The 18,914-nt window shown below is 43.5% G+C and overlaps 1 protein-coding gene across 1 annotated transcript in view; it reads left to right on the top strand.

The window, feature by feature from the left end:
- The first annotated feature begins 343 nt into the window (after positions 1 to 343).
- Positions 344 to 18,914, top strand: part of LOC130284250 (uncharacterized) — a 67,435-nt gene continuing 48,864 nt past the window's right edge. Inside the window, exon 1 of the mRNA XM_056534423.1 lies at positions 344 to 457. The gene's annotated coding sequence lies outside the window, so the exon portion shown is untranslated. The remainder of the gene's footprint in view (positions 458 to 18,914) is intronic.

Here is an 18,914-nt window from a genome sequence, read left to right as displayed (position 1 = left end):
AAATGTACATCCTGGTGTGGGAAGTCCGTGGTCGTTAAGGGGTTAAATAAACAAATTAGAACTCTATGTAAGTAAATTAACATGCTTAAAATTGTCCTCTTCTGACCCTATAACACTTTTATTGTTATGAAGGACCAAAAATAGTCTGTTGTTTTCACTGTAGAGGATGAAAGAGACAGAGATGTAGGGGGGCATTCCTTGGCTGCTGACCATCATGTCACCGTATGAGCGTGTGTGCCAAGCCATCTGGGATAGCAGGAGCCGTGTGACTGGGACAGGCAAACTGCCAGAGTGAGAGGCAGACGAAGAGAGAGCAGCTCTGAATCAGATGTTAGAGTGCAGATGAGGGGGAGCACCAGCAGACATCCCTCTCTCTGTTTACAACACCACCCCAAGCCAGGAAAGGAATGGAAATGAATAAAGGAAAGATAAAGAGCTGTGCACACCAAGAGATAAGGTACAAGACTATAAATGTTAAATCTGATAGATCCTCAGTGGGCAATATGGAACATCAGAGGAGTGTAGATATGATGCTGGAAAGGGGGTGACAGCAGTGAAGGAAATAAGGGGCGGGGGGGGGGATGAGATCTGCTACTCCAGTAACAGACATTATCTTATCTTAAAGAACATGCTACAGGCATTCAGTAACACTATACAGGCTAATATTGCCTTAACATTGCAACACCTGAATGATGCAGTACTGGAGTTGGGGGAAAGAGTGGACATGACAGAGAATAAAACTATGGAGATAATTAATTCACATAATAAGCTGAAAGATTCTTACTGGGAACTAGAGCGGAAGTACAGGAGCTGAGTGTTAAGGTGGCAGATTTGGAGCACCGCTCGCGCCATAATAACATAAAATTTCAGGGATCCCTGAAACGGTAGCAGCCAAGGATCTGAAGATGTATATACAAAGCTTCATAGAAGTGGTCCTACTTAACTGTCCACCAGGTGAGAGGATCCTAGATCGAGTACATAGGCTCCTTCGGCCGAAACATATCTCATCTGATATCCCTAGAGATGTGCTAGCAAGAGTCCACTATTTCCATGTCAAAGAGACATTAATTGTCAAAATCAGGAACTCTTCCCCTGAAAAATATAGTAAGATTATGTTGTTCTCTGATTTATCAATTGTGACACTACAATTGCGCAGAAAATTCCAACCTATTACTAAGGCATTAAGAGCACAAAATATGCAGTATAAGTGGGGTTATCCATATTGTAAGCAATCCTGAAGATGTGATAAACCTGCTAAGCAAGTGGGGAATACAGACAGATAAACTTTCTCAGTCTGCATCAGCTAAAATGGAACATATTCAGCCAGAGTGGCAAATAGCAGGCTCTTTGAAGAAACAATAAAGGTTGTGAAAGAGAGGACATCCCCAGTGACACTGAGTTATTAAATCCAACAGTGCTACCTATAAGGAGATAGCACAATGCTCCTGCTAGGCCAATGATTGGCTACAAGGATTCTTTTATTTTTGTTTTTGTTCTATTTAGTTTTTTTCCCTTTACTATGGAATGCCCCAATCTGATGAAAAGAGAACATCTTCAGTTTATGTGAAGATTTCACTTATTGGAAAACTATACTTAGCTCAGGAGCACTTAAAATTATGCATTGTCTATTATGGATGTTTTTTCTTTTTTTTTTCTTTTTGTGGTTTCTTTTTGTCCTTTTCTCTGTTTTTTTTCTCTTTTTCTTTTGATAGTAGGAAGTTTTTAATTGAGAAATTTAATTATTGTGAGGCATAGATCTTTTTCTTGGTTTGATATGGTGGCTGGATTAACTATAAAGAATTGCACTCGGATTAAATTGCCATGTTGTTAAAAATGTTGTCTTTAAATATTAATGGGCTAAATTTGCCTCAAAGACGGGCTTATATGTGGTCAGAGGCAAAGAAATCACGGTGCAAAGTGCTGTGCATCCAGGAAACGCACCTTATTTCAAAAGATGCGTCCTAGGTCCACAGCACGCAATTTCCCCTGGTGTATCCCTCGCATCATGCTACTAAATCAAGAGGAATAATATTATCAATCATTTACTCTGTAACATATGAATAAATCTTTAAACTAATTGATACAAACGATCGTTATATCGTACTAGTTTGTGCTATCAATAATATTCATATAATCGCAATAGTGTATGCTCCAAACAGGGGACATATTCGATTTCTTAATAAAATCGTTGGTTTTATAGCGAAATATAAACAAGGACGAGTGTTAATCTGTGGAGATCTTAATGCCGTACCTGACCCCTGTTTGGATTCATCAACAACAAAACAGAGCGGACTCAGTAGCTCTCTCTAGTTTATTTCATAGAGAAAATATGTATGATGCTTGGCGTTTGCTGCATGAAGCAGAAAAGGACTATACACGCTATTTGGGGGTACACAATTCATATTCAAGAATCAATCTATTTCTGATTGACAGGAATTGTTGAGAAGCTTAAAGTCTGCAACAATTGCGCCTTTTGGGTGGGCAGATCACAAGCCTATTTCTTTGGAGTTATATGAAAAGGGAGTGCCATTGCGTGCCATTCCATGTGTGTTGTAATAACATATTTTTAATGCAGCACACTAAATATGGCAAAGAAATAGAGAAAAACTTGGAGCTCTATTTTAATATAAATTCCTCACCAGAAATATCAGCTACATTACTTTGGAATGCACACAAGGCATACATCTGGGGCTCATTTATGAAATTAGGACATATTTATAAGAAAAAAATTTGCATTTAGACAAATTAATCAATAGTCAAAAGAAATTAGAGAATCAAAAGAAAACCTTACCTTCTTCTTTCTTGGCAAACAAACTACGTATGGTCTGTATGGAAACAGTGCATTTATTCATATCATTACTTCGGTGTGCATGTTTCACTTTAAACTTTTATTAGAGAAGGAGGGGTTAATTCACTTTTATTAACTCTTTTTTTTACACTTTTTACTTTTTTTATTTTTGTCCCCACAGGGGGCTATAACATGCAAGCTTGTGATTGCATACACTGTTCAATGCTGAGCTTTGGCTCAGCATTGATCAGTGTTATAGGTGCTCTGCTGCTCTAGCCTGCCATGGCTGGCAGGGACATTAGAGCACCGAAGGTAAGGCCCCCCCCCCATCCACTCAGCTGATCGGGACCCGCAATTTCGCCTCGGATGTCCCGATCAGCTCCGCTGAGCTACCAACAAAGTTCAATCTTGCATTTAGACTCCACGGTCAATTTTGATCTCAGTATTTAAAAAAGATTAATTCTGGGAATTGGCCAGATCAGTGATGGATTAACCGTGAGTCCTGGCTGCTAATAGCATCTGGGATGTACTAGGTATGAAGCATGCTCAGCTCGTGAGCACACTTGAAACTTCAGTAACAGGACCAGGGCGTATTAGTACTTCCTCTATCCTTAAGTAGCAGGATGCAAGGGCATACCTGTATGCTCTTTATCCTTAAGAGGTTAGAATAGAAATTATTTCACTTGAATTTTTTTTTACTGTAAGTCAATGGTTGATATTTGTATTCGTGGTCACATCGGTGACATTAAAGGGGTATTCCAGGAAAAAACTTTTATATATATATCAACTGGCTCCAGAAAGTTAAACAGATTTGTAAATTACTTCTATTAAAAAATCTTAATCCTTTCAGTACTTATGAGCTTCTGAAGTTAAGGTTGTTCTTTTCTGTCTAAATCCTCTCTGATGACACCTGTCTCTGGAAACGCCCAGTTTAGAAGAGGTTTGCTATGGGGATTTGCTTCTAAACTGGGCGTTTCCCGAGACAGGTGCCATCAGAGAGGATTTAGACAGAAAAGAACAACCTTAGCTTCAGAAGCTCATAAGTACTGAAAGGATTAAGGTTTTTTAATAGAAGTAATTTACAAATCTGTTTAACTTTCTGGACCCAGTTGATATATTAAAAAAGGTTTTTCCTGGAATACCCCTTTAATGAAAGATACTATAACATTTGACCATTACAAAGTTTTTATAGAACAAACTAAGTGAAAGAGAAGCGAAGATTTCCCATGGATAATGCTGCTGAAGATTAGGTCAGACTGCTAAGTGTACAGTAATGGAATTCAAACAACATCTGAGAAACACACAAGAGATAACATAAATGATTTCAGTAACAGATGGTCAATGCGTTCTGTAATAGAAGTAATGCTATGGCACATTATAGACCAGAAGAAAGTTACCGTATATACTCGAGTATAAGCCGAGTTTTTCAGCACGATTTTTCGTGCTGAAAACACCCCCCTCGGCTTATACTCGAGTGAACTCCCCCACCCGCAGTGGTCTTCAACCTGCGGACCTCCAGAGGTTTCAAAACTACAACTCCCAGCAAGCCCGGGCAGCCATCGGCTGTCCGGGCTTGCTGGGAGTTGTAGTTTTGAAACCTCCGGAGGTCCGCAGGTTGAAGACCACTGCGGCCTTCAACATCATCCAGCCCCCTCTCACCCCCTTTAGTTCTGAGTACTCACCTCCGCTCGGCGCTGGTCCGGTCCTGCAGGACTGTCCGGTGAGGAGGTGGTCCGGTGGGATACTGGTTCCGGGCTGCTATCTTCACCGGGGAGGCCTCTTCTAAGCGCTTCGGGCCCGGCCTCAGAATAGTCACGTTGCCGTGACAACGACGCAGAGGTGCGTTCATTGCCAACGTACTTCTGCGTCATTGTCAAGGCAACGCCTCTATTCCGGGCCGGAAGCGCGGAGAAGAGGCGCCCCCGGTGAAGATAGCAGCCCGGACCACCTCCCCACCGGACAGCCCTGCAGGACCGGACCAGCGCCGAGCGGAGGTGAGTACTCAGAACTAAAGGGGGTGAGAGGGGGCTGGATGATGTTGAAGGCCGCAGTGGTCTTCAACCTGCGGACCTCCGGAGGTTTCAAAACTACAACTCCCAGCAAGCCCGGACAGCCGATGGCTGCCCGGGCTTGCTGGGAGTTGTAGTTTTGAAACCTCTGGAGGTCCGCAGGTTGAAGACCACTGAGGGCGAATGATGAGAAGAGGATGATGAAGGGGGGGTGTGGGGATGATGAAGGGGGGTGGGGATGATGAAGGGGGGTGTGTGGGATGATAAGGGGATGATGAAGGGGGGATGTGCGGGATGATAAGGGGATGATGAAGGGGGGATGTGTGGGATGATAAGGGGATGATGAAGGGGGGATGTGCGGGATGATAAGGGGATGATGAAGGGGGGATGTGTGGGATGATGACAAGGGGATGATGAAGGGGGATGTGTGGGATGATAAGGGGATGATGAAGGGGGGATGTGTGGGATGATAAGGGGATGATGAAGGGGGGATGTGTGGGATGATGACAAGGGGATGATGATGAGGATGTTAATGACGGGTCTGGATGATGACAGGGGGGGATGAGGTATTTCCCACCCTAGGCTTATACTCGAGTCAATAACTTTTCCTGGGATTTTGGGTTGAAATTAGGGGTCTCGGCTTATACTCGGGTCGGCTTATACTCGAGTATATACGGTAAATGGCCCACCCTGTAGTATTAAACAAAATTCAAAGCACATCCAGTGTCTTTTCGACAACATTTTAGCAGTTTGTAGTAATGCCATATTCATATATTTCTAGAAAGCGTAAGCTGTATAGATCACATTTTAATAATACATGCACATATCCTGATCCATATCCTGAAGAACATGGCATCTAAAGTAGATTCTGGCAGCGAAATATTCTAAAACAGTCTCTTGGGGTTACAAAGGAACTCTCAAACAGGTGTCATTTTGGATCCAAAGGCTGGGTTCATACTTCGTTTATGTGAACCGTAATGTGAATCGTCTGGGAAATGTGCAAAGCGGTCGCTCCCCTATCCCATTTTCCCCAAGAAATGATGCAAATTTAGACGAAAATTTACCACTAACATAAAGTAGAATATGTCACCAAAAAACAATCTCTGAATCAAATTCATAAGTACAAGCATCCCAGAGTTATTAACTCCTTAACCCCTTAAGGACCGGAGGTTTTTCCGTTTTTGCATTTTCGTTTTTTGCTCCTTGCCTTTAAAAAATCATAACTCTTTCAAATTTACACCTAAAAATCCATATAATGGCTTATTTTTTGCGCCACCAATTCTACTTTGTAATGACGTCAGTCAGTTAGTTTTTTTTTAAATTAATTTCACTTGTTAAAAGGATCCATAGACTGCTATATGCTGTAAATAAAAAAATAAAAAAAGATTTGTATAAGTAAATAAATAAATAAATAAATATATATTTAAGCCTACATAATAAATACAAATACCATGAAACCTCCTGAAAAGACCACCCTTACCCAGACCAGACTTTCTGTGACAGATTCTCAGTTCCTTATTTATCATGCATCCTTTGAGAAGACCACCTCCCTAGTAAATGCAATTGGAGGCCGTGTTTCAAAGAGGTTTCACTGTATAAAAATTTTAAAATAGATTTTGCAATAAGAATTGAGGTTATCCGACTAGTAATGGCCATAAGTACCAATGCTTGTCACAAGCCTGCACCCTTCCAGCCAAGTCGGTAAATGTCCTCCCAAACTAGAACACAAGGGCCTCTTGACACTAGCATCATCAGGGCCTTGTCTATAGAGACCATGATGCACATATAGAATGTCCTGATGTCAGCTAAAATCACTGTCTGAACACTCGGCAGCCACAAGATGCTGGGCGTCATTTTGGACATCTGTTTCCTGGTGTAGACAGTGCAGTGATGTCATATAACCACACAGCATACAGCAGACCAAAGTGGTTGTTCAGTATAAAAATGTGGCAAAGTTATGTTTTTATTTTATTTTTTATTTATTTATTTTCACATTTGTACTGCAAAGGGGGCAATATTAAAGGTAAGGGACTTCCTACTAACTAGCTATTAGCCAGTTAAAATGGGAGAGCTAGCCACTACCCACCTACTTTCATAGATAATGTTTACAATCCAACCAGTTAATATGGTGTGTGTGTGGGGGGCTGTGCTGTCTACTACCTACCATCCCAGATAATGTGGGGTGCTATTTGCTTCCTACCTGCTCAGCTAATATGGGGGCTATCTATTACATACCTAGCTAATATTGGGTCTACCCGCTACCAACCTGCCTAACCAATATGGTGGTCAGGGGCTACCTCCTACCTTTCTGCCCTGCTCATAGAGAGGACTACCTACCACCTACCTACCAACTTAGCTAATATGGAGAAAACACTATATATTACATATTTACCTGGCTATCTAATATGGAGGTCTATTAACTACCTACTTGCTACATTAATATGGGGGGGGGGGCTACCTACATAACTAATATAGGGGGCTACCTAGCTAATATTTAAAGGTCTGTAATGGAGCCTTGCTACCTATTTAACAAGGGATCTAGCTATTATTAGCTTTACCTACCTTCTGTACAGGCAGTGTACCTATATATCTATGGGTGGTCTACATACTTATTGTCTGGGGGGGGGTAAAAAAAGTAAAACTATGTGGGGGTACAAAAGGGGAACAATATTAATGTATGGGGGCACAAACGGGGGTTCTGTTAGTGTGGGGTAACATTAGAGTTTGCACCACTACTGTGTAGAAAACTAAGAGCACTGTGAGATAATTCTTTACTCGAAAAAATCTTCATGGGGGTCTGGGGCAGATAAAAAAAAATGAAACACCACCGATTAGAGAAAACACCTCCTGTGAGTCACTGGATATAAATGTACTGTAATTATAGTCACTGTATGGGGGAATATTGGTTATATTGGTTTTTTTTAATAGTGGTAACCTATATATGTATTTGCTAAAAGTGAGGGTACACCTTTCCTTGACCATGTGACTATGGGCAAAAATTTGCTGCACGTTGTGCACATCTGTTTTCTGCGTAGGGTATGTGTGCCAGGGTTTCTTTTTAGTCCCAGTCGACCTTCCTACAGACACTGAAATGTAAAAGGACATCCAACTTTTCGTCTTATTGCTAAAGACATGCTGTATGCAGCAGTTACAGCTGACACAACAAGACCAGGCGAGCAGAATATCTGGAAAGGTAAGTCCCTATAATCTGTCCCTGCACATTGAAGCAGTTTTGACTCTTATCCTAGCATCTTGTATTTGGAGGTTGTTATTCACTAGCTAACTGTTGCTTTGCATATTATGTATAGCTCCACCGGGTAGTGCTATCGACTGAATGACATTATCTTTGCATATTATATGTGGGCCCATTGGGAGTGTATCTTATCTTGATATCTACCTACTAGGGTAATATTTATATTTTTATTTGAAGTTACCTTATGATTCTGATAGGAAGTCATTTTGGGATCAGCTTGGTCCCCATGTGCCTCATAGTGTTTTCTTGAAGTGAGAATTAAAATTGATCACTTCTGCAATTAAAATTTTGTAATTCTACAAGAGACTGAACAGCAACTATCTCCAGATTTTTTGACATTTTTGTTTCATAGTTTTTTTCTCACCATTTCGTTTTTGGACATATTTGTGTGTACAATTGTTCTAATTTATTTGCACTTATTCTGTGTGCATATTCTGTATGCTCAGTTTTTATGGTCATTCTTCCTGTTATATGGTCTTGAATAGTAATAGAAAAATGTACCAAGTCTTGTAGTTGGTACAGAGAAAGGTATTAACTTCAAATGTATCAAGTCTTGTAGTTGGTAGAGAAATCTATAAATCCCATAGAAAAAAAGGTAGACTTAACAAAACCAAATCCAAAATATAATAATTTTTATTGGTACATACAACAAATACGACATAAAATACATAAAAACACAAATGCGGCATTAAAAAAGTCCTGCAAGGGAATGGCAAGGAATAATGGTGTTGAGCAACTAGTGTTTTTGCTCAAAAAAATTTGTATAATGGGAGTGGCATAGCTAAATCCATGTATAAAAACCAAAGTAAGGCTAGGTTTCCACTTTTGTACACCTAAAAAACCTAAAAGGTTTTTTTGTACACCTAAAAAAAGGCAGCAAAAATGCCAGAAAAGCTGCCACAGCTTTTTCCTGCGTTTTGGCATTTTTTCTGGCATTTTTTCTGGCGTTTTTCCTGGTGTGTGGAAACAGCCAATTTGTCCTCTGTGGCAGTTTTCTCACTATCTTCAGGTACCACTTTGTGGATCAGATGCTGAGCGTAAGTGTAAGAAGAGTCTAAGGAGATGAGGAGTGATGTACAGCATCACCACTCACCTCCCCCAGCCGTATAGTATACAGGGGGGCATAGTGTACTCGTGTATACTATACAGGAGCCAGGAATCCTGTCACCAGACTGACAGGACTCCCTGCTCCTATAGCCCCTTTTACACTGGAAATGTCAGGCTGTTGCTGCTTGGTTGGTATCTGGCTGGTACTGAAAATACAGGGAACCCTATGCATTTTTTTTAAATAAATAAAAAAACGCATAGGGTTCTCCATATTTTCAGTACCAACCAGATACCAACCAAGCAGCAACAGCCTGACGTTACCAGGATGGCGAGGACCATTGTTACTGGCCCTCCCCAGCCTAAATAACGCCAGCCTGTTAGCGCCTAGCCCCATGAGCGCCATTTTTGACACTCCGGGCCTGTTGGTACCAGCTCTTCCCGGCACCCCTGTGACGGTGGGTAATGGGGTAATAATTGAGGGTCAGCGCTAGCTGTTTTTGGGGCTAACGCTAAGCCCTGGCTTAGTAATGGATTCCGTCAATAAGAAGGCTTCCACTACTAAGCCTGAAAATTCAATAAAAAAAGACGACACATTGAAAAAACAATTTTATTTTAAAAAACACTCCCCACAGCCCTTGTTAACCATTTTATTAAAAAAATCCAGTTCTTCCTCTGTAATCCATCGAATCCGCCGTAATCCTCTGCATACACGGATCAGAAATGAAAGAAAAAAAAAAGAAAAACACAAAAAAATAGGTTAGTACATTTTTGGCGCTGTCCACTGGGGAGAGCGCCCTTAATCCAAACAGGGAGCCTCCAATTGGTGCAAAACTACAACTCCCAGCATGCCCAGACAGCCTTTGGCTGTCTGGGCATGCTGGGAGTTGTAGTTTAGCAACAGCTGGAGTCTCTCTGTCTGGGAGGACACTGCCAGAAGGGTCTGTTCACATTATACAAATGTACAATGTGAACAGAGCTCACAGAGCCTTACTAACCTGGTTCCCGTCTGTAGGTCCGCCCCTAATGATGTCATCACTAGGGGCGGAGCTACACGGACCTGCCCGGGACTAGAGGGAAGTAAGCGGACTTCGTCTTCTGTATACACTATATACAGCTATCTATAGATAGCTGTATATAGTGTATACCGCCCAAAGGTTTACATACACTGTCCAGCAGTGTAAGTTAACTCTTTCCTTGCTGGCTTGCGCATAGCGCACAGCTCAACAAGGGGTTAAGTGAGCCAGCAATGTGTATACTGTATACACATTGCAGGCTCACTGTAAGTTCTTGCTGGGCAGTAGATATACGATTCATATCTATGGCTCAGCATCAGCTGTTCTCTCTGCTCTGTAGCCCTGAGATTCACCTCAGGAGGATCGCAGAGGGTGTCAGGAGGAGTGACATCCACTGTGATCTGTCCCTTACTGAAGTTACTAGTGCTCACGACAAGGAGCACACTCTGCTCCATGCTGGGAGCTGTAGTACCTGCATTAATAGACAGATCGCAGCGAGTTTAACTTCTGACACCCGCTGTGATCCTCCTGTATAATGTATAGATGCGGCTGCTCTTCTATGGTCCCCTGCACTGACGTATATATACACACATATTCATATTTTCCACAGAGAGCTGTGATTGGATGGAACCATCTGGCCAATCACAGCTCTGAGGGAAAAATGAATTGGTGTATATATACGGCAGTGCAGGGGACCATAGAAGAGCGGCCGTCTGCATCTATACATTATACAGAAGGATTGCAAGGGGTGATCTGTCAATTAGTACAGGTACTATTACTCCCATCATGGAACTGTGTGTTCCATGCTGGGAGTAGTAGTACTATCTAAAAAATGTAAAAAAAAAAAATGTTAAAAACACACACACACTACATTTTTATTATTGTCGGCTACATTTGTAGTGCCCTACCTGCCCACATAAATTGACCGCTGTTTAAAAATTAATTAAAATTTTGCTATAAAAAAGATAAATTTTGTTAAATACAATTTTTTTCATCAATACTGTATTTGAAATTGACATTTTAATTAAAAAAAAGTATCCCCATTTCGTTTTTGGATAGCTAAAGTCCGAAAAAGAATAAAAACCGCCTGCAAAAACGCCAAAGTTAAAACCCACATGGCGTTTTTCTTGGCGTTTTTTCACTCCCATAGACTTATATGGGAGGAAAACGCCAAGATTTTCCCGAAAAAACGCCAAAGTCTCAACAAGAGGTCATTTTTAAAAAACTGCCAAAGAGCCCAAAAATACCAAAAGGATAAAAAAAAACGCCAAACTGAAAAACGCCATGGCATTTTGCAATTAACTATTGACTTGCAGCTAACATCTGGCCGCAGCTAACATCTGCCATGCGGCAGAATGGGCATTTATATTTGTGTTTTTGCCCAAAAAAATTAAGTGGAAACCTAGCCTAATAACAAATAGTAAGAAGGTATAGAAGAATTCAAATTCTAAATAGAAATAAAAACAATTATATTGCACAGTCCCAACAGCTCAATAGCCTGTATAATGTGCAAACACATGAAAAAATACAGCATACACCACAACAGAACACATATCTAATTCCCAAGGCCCCATCAGCCCACCACTCTCCCAGCCATTACCTGCAGGTGAAAACACTTCCCTAGCATGTTTTGCGTACTTCTTGTTCACAGGGCACAGTATCATACCTAGCAACTAGTGTTGCTCGCGAATATTCGCAATGCAAATTTTATTCGCGAATATAGCACTATATATTCGTAATTAAGAATATTTTTTTTACCACAGTACACATCACAGTGATCACCCCTCTCTGCTTCCAGCTTGTGTGGTGTAAAGAAGGCTCTAATACTACTGTGTGAGACTGGCGTGCAAATTTTCGCATATGCAAATTTTCACTTATGCTAATTTTTGAATATGCTAATTTTCGCATAAGCTTATTTTCGCATATGCGAATTTTTGCATATGCGAAAATAAAACGCGGATATTAGGAATATGCGAATTTAGCGAATATATGACGAAAATTCGTCCATAAATTCGCAAAATATCGCGAATTCGAATATGGCCAATGCCGCTCAACACTACTAGCAACCAAGAAGTATTTATAAGGGATCAGACCAAGCGGTCGCTTAAGAGCGCAAGGACCAGGGGGCGGAAAAATCAAGGACTTCTTTTTTTTTTATGCTTTGTTGCGCCGCCCGTGCCGTGTGCCCAAAAGCACCCCCCCTCCTTCAGATGCCACCCGCCCCTATCCCGTAGCACCCCCGAACCCCCTGTCATCCAATGCGCCCGCTCCTGTCCCGTAGCACCACTGTAACACTCCCCCCTTGTCGTCTGATGTGCCCGCTCCATTACCTCCCCACAGTGGCTAGTGACGTCACTCCGCAGACCCGCGAAGGAGGACGCCGTCGGAGAAGACTCGTGGGCCACCGTCGGAGAGGAGAAGCGAAGCCTATGCCAGGTAAGTGTTGCCATGTGTCTGTGTGCCAGTGTGTGTGTGTGGGGTGGGGGTGGTCAGTGTGTGTGTGTGTGTTTGTGGGGTGGGGGTGGTCAGTGTGTGTGCAGGGCCGGTGCAAGGATTTCTGCCAACACAAGCAAAACTCCATTTTGGCGTCCCCCCCGCCCCAAGTCGACCCCCACCCTTCACCCCCCGGCCACCAGAACTCCCACACGCGAGTACAGATAATGTAGCAGATGTTACCTGCAGTTCTATGCAACACCACAGATAACACAGGGATATCTCTCTTAGTACAGATAATGTAGTAATGTGACCTGCAGTCCTATGTAACACCACAGATAACACATTGATAACTCTCTGACTACAGATAATGTAGTAGATGTGTCCTGCAGTCCTATGTAACACCACAGATAACACAGTGATAACTCTCTGAGTACAGATAATGTAGTAAATGCGACCTGCAGTCCTATGTAACACTGCAGATAACACAGTGATAACTCTGTAACAACCCCCAGCGTCTCCCCCCCTTATCAATCATACATATACAACCCCTCCCCCTCCTCAGACTCCTCACCCTCGCCCCCAAACCTTCCGATAGCTTCCCCCCTGCACCCCATCTTTGTATTTTTGCTCTCCCCAGCCTCCCCTCCCGAACCTCATCCTCAGTCTTCTTTTATTTATTTTGTACCTTAATTATGTGACGCTCCGTTGCTCCTGAGCAGGGCCGGCCCAAGGCATTGTGCTGCCTGGGTCCAAGAGTAAAATGCTGGCCCCCCCCAATGAAGAAGAAAAAAAAAAAAAACTACAGCCGCCATAATAGCCCCTACAAAATTCAGTATTTTTTAATATAATTTTATAACAATGCTGGCGCTCTCCAGGTGCACACTGACAACTCTCAGGGCACCTGGACAAAAAAAAATAAATAAATAGCAAGACTCCTGCCCTTGGTCACACCACTGCCCTGCTTCTATTCCAACAAAATCCCACCTAATGCTCCACACCTACACACTGAATGATGGGGGATGTCATTTAGCAAATGCTGGGGGCACCCTAGCATAAAAATGCCACCCACCCGCTGTTGCATATCTACAACTCCCAGCATGCCCTTTTCAGTGAGGACATGGTGGGAGTTGTAGTTCCACTCATCATAACTGTGGAACTTACAAGTGACTACAGCTCTGATAGGACATAGTGAGGAGAATATACAATGATATCAGTGACTACAGGTGACGTCTTCTCTATAGTCTTCCCTTATCTAATTCAGATGGTACATACCGCCAGGACTTGTTATAGCTGAATCTTCTCTCTGCAGAATGTGACGCCCAGATGGCTCCTCACTAAGTCAGCAGGCCCGGCGCTTGCATTAGGCAGACCAAGCGGTCGCTTAAGGGCGCAAGGACCAGGGGGCGGAAAAATCAAGGACTTTTTTTTTTTATGCTTTGTTGCACCACCGTGCCGTGTGTCCAAAAGCACCCCCCTCCTTCAGCTGCCACCCGCCCCTATCCCATAGCACCCCCGAACCCCCTGTCGTCCAATGTGCCCGCTCCTGTCCCATAGCACCACTGTAACACTCCCCCCTCGTCGTCTGATGCGCCCGCTCCAATAGCCTCCTCACAGTTGCGGTGGCAGCCCGGGCCTGCTGAGAGACGTTGCGCTAGTGACATCACTCCGCAGACCCGCAAAGGAGGATGCCGTCGGAGAAGACCGGCGCCGGAGAGGACTCGTGGGCCACCACCGGAGAGAAGAAGCGAAGCCTATGCCAGGTAAGTGTTGCCATGTGTCTGTGTGCCAGTGTGTGTGTGGGGTGGGGGTGGTCAGTGTGTGTGTGTGTGTGTGTGAGTCTGTGTGTGCCAGTGTGTGTGTGGGGTTTGGGTGGTCAGTGTGTGTGAGCCTGTGTGTCTGTGTGTGCCAGTGAGTGTGTGCGTGTGTGTGTAAGGGGGGGGGGGTCAGTGTGGGGGTGGTCAGTGTGTGTGTATGAGTCTGTGTGTGCCAGTGTGTGTGGGGGGGTCAGTGTGTGTGTGTGTGGGTGGGGGGGGGGGGTCAGTGTGTGTGTGTGTGTGTGTGTGTGTGCGCCAGATTCACACACCCACACACACTGCCCCCCCCCCCCCCACACACACACACACAGGGACAAACACCACTAATGAATAACCCCTTAAAATTTACTTTTATTGGTGACTATTAAAATAAATACCCAGAAATAAGTGAGTTAAAATTGATGGCAGATAGGTTATAGTAATATGAAATAATAGTGGGAGTTCACCCCTCACTTGTGAATTGTATAGGTACTGCAGATACCACAAATCCCGAAATCATTAAAACAATTACACCGTATTGCCAGCCCCTACATGTTTCGCCATTGCCACTGTTTGCCTCTTGAGAACGCCATTGTAATGGCGAAACATGTAGGGGCTGGCAATACGGTGTAATTGTTTTAATGATTTCAGGATTTGTGGTATCTGCAGTACCTATACAATTCACAAGTGAGGGGTGAACTCCCACTATTATTTCATATTACTATAACCTATTGGCCATCAATTTTAACTCACTTATTTCTGGGTATTTATTTTAATAGTCACCAATAAAAGTAAATTTTTAGGGGTTATTCATTAAAGGTGCTTGTCCCTGTGTGTGTGTGTTGGGGGGGGGGGGTCAGTGTGTGTGGGTGTGTGACACACACACTGACTTCCCCCCACACACACACTGACACCCCCCACCCACACACACACACTGACCCCCCCCCCCACACACACTGGCACACACAGACTCATACACACACACTGAACACCCCACACTGCCCCCCCCCTTACACACACACACACTGGCACACACAGACACACAGACTCACACACACTGACCACCCACACACACACTGGCACACACAGACTCACACACACACACACACACACTGACCAGCCCCACCCCACACACACACTGGCACACACAGACTCACACACACATACACTGACCACCCCCACCCCACACACACACACTGGCACACAGACACATGGCAACACTTACCTGGCATAGGCTTCGCTTCTCCTCTCCGGCGGTGGCCCACGAGTCCTCTCCGGCGCCGGTCTTCTCCGACGGCGTCCTCCTTCGCGGGTCTGCGGAGTGACGTCACTAGCACGACGTCTCTCAGCATGCCCGGGCTGTCGCAGCAACTGTGGGGAGGTAATGGAGCGCTATTGGAGCGGGCACATCAGACGACGAGGGGGGAGTGTTACAGTGGTGCTACAGGACAGGAGCGGGCGCATTGGACGACAGGGGGTTCGGGGGTGCTACGGGATAGGGGCGGGTGGCAGCTGAAGGAGGGGGGGTGCTTTTGGACACACGGCACGGGCGGCGCAACAAAGCATTAAAAAAATAAGTCCTTGATTTTTCCGCCCACTGCTCCTTGCGCCCTTAAGCGACCGCTTGGTCTGCCTAATGCAAGCGCCGGGCCTGCTGACATAGTGAGGAGCCATCTGGGCGTCACATTCTGAGGAGAGAAGATTCAGCTGTAACAAGTCCTGGCAGTATGTACCATCTGAATTAGATAAGGGAAGACTATAGAGAAGACGTCACCTGTAGTCACTGATATTATTGTACATTCTCCTCACTGTGTCCTATCAGAGCTGTAGTCACTTATAAGTTCTACAGTTATGATGAGTGAAACTACAACTCCCAGCATGTCCTCACTGAAAAGGGCATGCTGGGAGTTGTAGATATGCAACAGCGGGCGGGTGGCATTTTTATGCTAGGGTGCACCCAGCATTTGCTAAATGACATCTCCCATCATTCACTGTGTAGGTGTGGAGCATTAGGTGGGATTTTGTTGGAATAGGAGCAGGGCAGTGGTGTGACCCAGGGCAGGAGTCTTGCTTCTTTATTTTTTTTTGTCCAGGTGCCCTGAGAGTTGTCAGTGTGCACCTGGAGAGCGCCATCATTGTTATAAAATGATATAAAAAAATACTGAATTTTGTAGGGGCTATTATGGCGGCTGTAGTTTTTTTTTTCTTTTTTTCTTTTCTTCTTCAGCAGTTTACTCTTGGACCCAGGCAGCACAATGCCTTGGGCCGGCCCTGATCAGGAGCAACGGAGCATCACATAATTAAGGTACAAAATAAATAAAAGAAGACTAAGGATGAGGTTCGGGAGGGGAGGCTGGGATGAGCAAAAATACAAAGATGGGGTGCAGGGGGGGAAGCTATCGGAAGGTTTGGGGGCGAGGGTGAGGATTCTGAGGAGGGGGAGGGCTTGTATATGTATGATTGATAAGGGGGGGGAGACGCTGGGGGTTGTTACAGAGTTATCACTGTGTTATCTGCATGTTATATAGGACTGCAGGTCACATTTACTACATTATCTGTACTCAGAGAGTTATCACTGTGTTATCTGTGGTGTTACATAGGACTGCAGGACACATCTACTACATTATCTGTAGTCAGAGAGTTATCAATGTGTTATCTGTGGTGTTACATAGGACTGCAGGTCACATTACTACATTATCTATACTCAGAGAGTTATCCCTGTGTTATCTGTGGTGTTACATAGGACTGCAGGTAACATCTGCTACATTATCTGTACTCGCGTGTGGGAGTTCTGGTGGCCGGGGGTGGAGGGGGGCACCAAAATTGAGTTTCGCTTGTGTTGGCAGAAATCCTTGCACCGGCCCTGTAAGAGATACAAGTACCTGGCAATGCCCCCCTCCTAAAGACACATTGCGCACCCGCTTGTCTTTTCCGGCTTCCGGTACAGCATCCAGCATCTTCGTCATTACGCTCACACGTGACATCCCAGGCAAACGCAGAGAGGCAATGCCGAAAGGATGCATAGCCATAGTTATCTTTAGAGTCTGCGCACAATGGCCCTCATTTACTATTGCAAACCTGACATGTTTTGTAGGTTTGTGCAACATATTCTGGCACATTGGGCCAGAAATACTGTCTGCATCAGAATTTGTACCAAAATTTGCGCCAGAATTGAAAAAACCCGACTAACTCTCCATTTTATTGTGAAAACCCAGTGTGAGGTGAAATTTTCAAACCCATGCAAAAGTCGGACCATTCCTCCCCTCTGCTCCCCAAAGTTTTCCGAAGTTACAGCGGGGAGGAGCGAGGGTTTCCCCATGCAAACTTGCAACCTCCCCGTGGTAAGTTAGGTCCAAAGAAAGAGCAGGGGGAGGGGAGGGGAGGGAGCGAGCTGTGTACGTCCTCTCTCTCTTCGCCCTGCTTTGTCTTCTTGTCTAATGCAGAGCTGCATCCTCCATCCTCTGGGAGGGGGAGATAAGGGGGCATGGCTTCATTATCTCCTGCAGACGTGCGACCACGGGCTCTGCCCTTGCTCCTCCCCACTCTAATTTCGGAAAACTTTGGGGAGCGGAGTCGGGGTTGAAAATCTCACCTCACACCGGAAAAGGAACGTGGCTGTCCAAAAAAATGGGGTAGCCACTGAAAAGGGGCGTGTCCCTGGCATTTTTAGAAAAACTGCACATATTTTCTAAAGTTTCAACAGAAAATGAGTCTAGCATCATGATGCCCGCACAGCCAGTGTACTTGGGCTGGAAAGGACATAAATCCCTTCATTATTACAGAAAAAATAGCAATTTTTTTAAGTAAAAAAATAATCAATCTATATTATAATTGTGCTATACATATACACATAAATATACATGTGCATAAATAATCAATTAATAAATTCATATATAGCTAATACCACAGAAAAAATTGAGAGTAAAGACATGACATGAAAGAAACTACAAAATTCCTTTCACACATAACAACAATGTATCCCAACAGTTTATCCATACTCCACAAATAAATAAATAAAAATTATATCAATACATATTGCAAATATATAAAACAATACAAAATAGTAAAAAAAAGGAATGTGACAACGTATACTAAAAACCAATTTGTTTAAATTTTTTTTGCAAAAAATGTATATTTAACATGTTTTAAATAAATAAAATTCCCCCATGACTCCTCATAAACCCTTTTATTAAGTTTAAAAAAATAAAAATTTTAGTAGTAGCTCATTAACTTCAATGGGTAGAAAAATATGCAGCAGCAAAATACGCTGCAAAATATGGCAAGCGTGACCTTACCCTTAAACTGCCTATTCACTTTAAAAGAGGTTAATTGTCAGTGCTGTAAATAAAAAGTTTACATTTCTTGGGGATACACAATTACTTTCATTCTTAGTGACACAAAATGCATGCTGTGTTAGAAGTTAGGAAAGCATATTTACACAGTTTTCAGTGAAAATATAACTTATCCATTATACTGGCAATGTTTCCAGATAAAATAGTTATACCAACAATGTCAATACATTTCTATATTGTTATTTTGTATGCCCTAAAGTAAGACCAAAGAAAGGCACAATCC

This window comes from Hyla sarda, chromosome 8 (genome assembly GCF_029499605.1).
Source record: "Hyla sarda isolate aHylSar1 chromosome 8, aHylSar1.hap1, whole genome shotgun sequence".
Lineage (NCBI taxonomy): Eukaryota > Metazoa > Chordata > Amphibia > Anura > Hylidae > Hyla > Hyla sarda.
The sequence above is the reverse complement of the archived record's forward strand: the minus strand, read 5'-3'. Positions and strand labels throughout refer to the sequence as shown.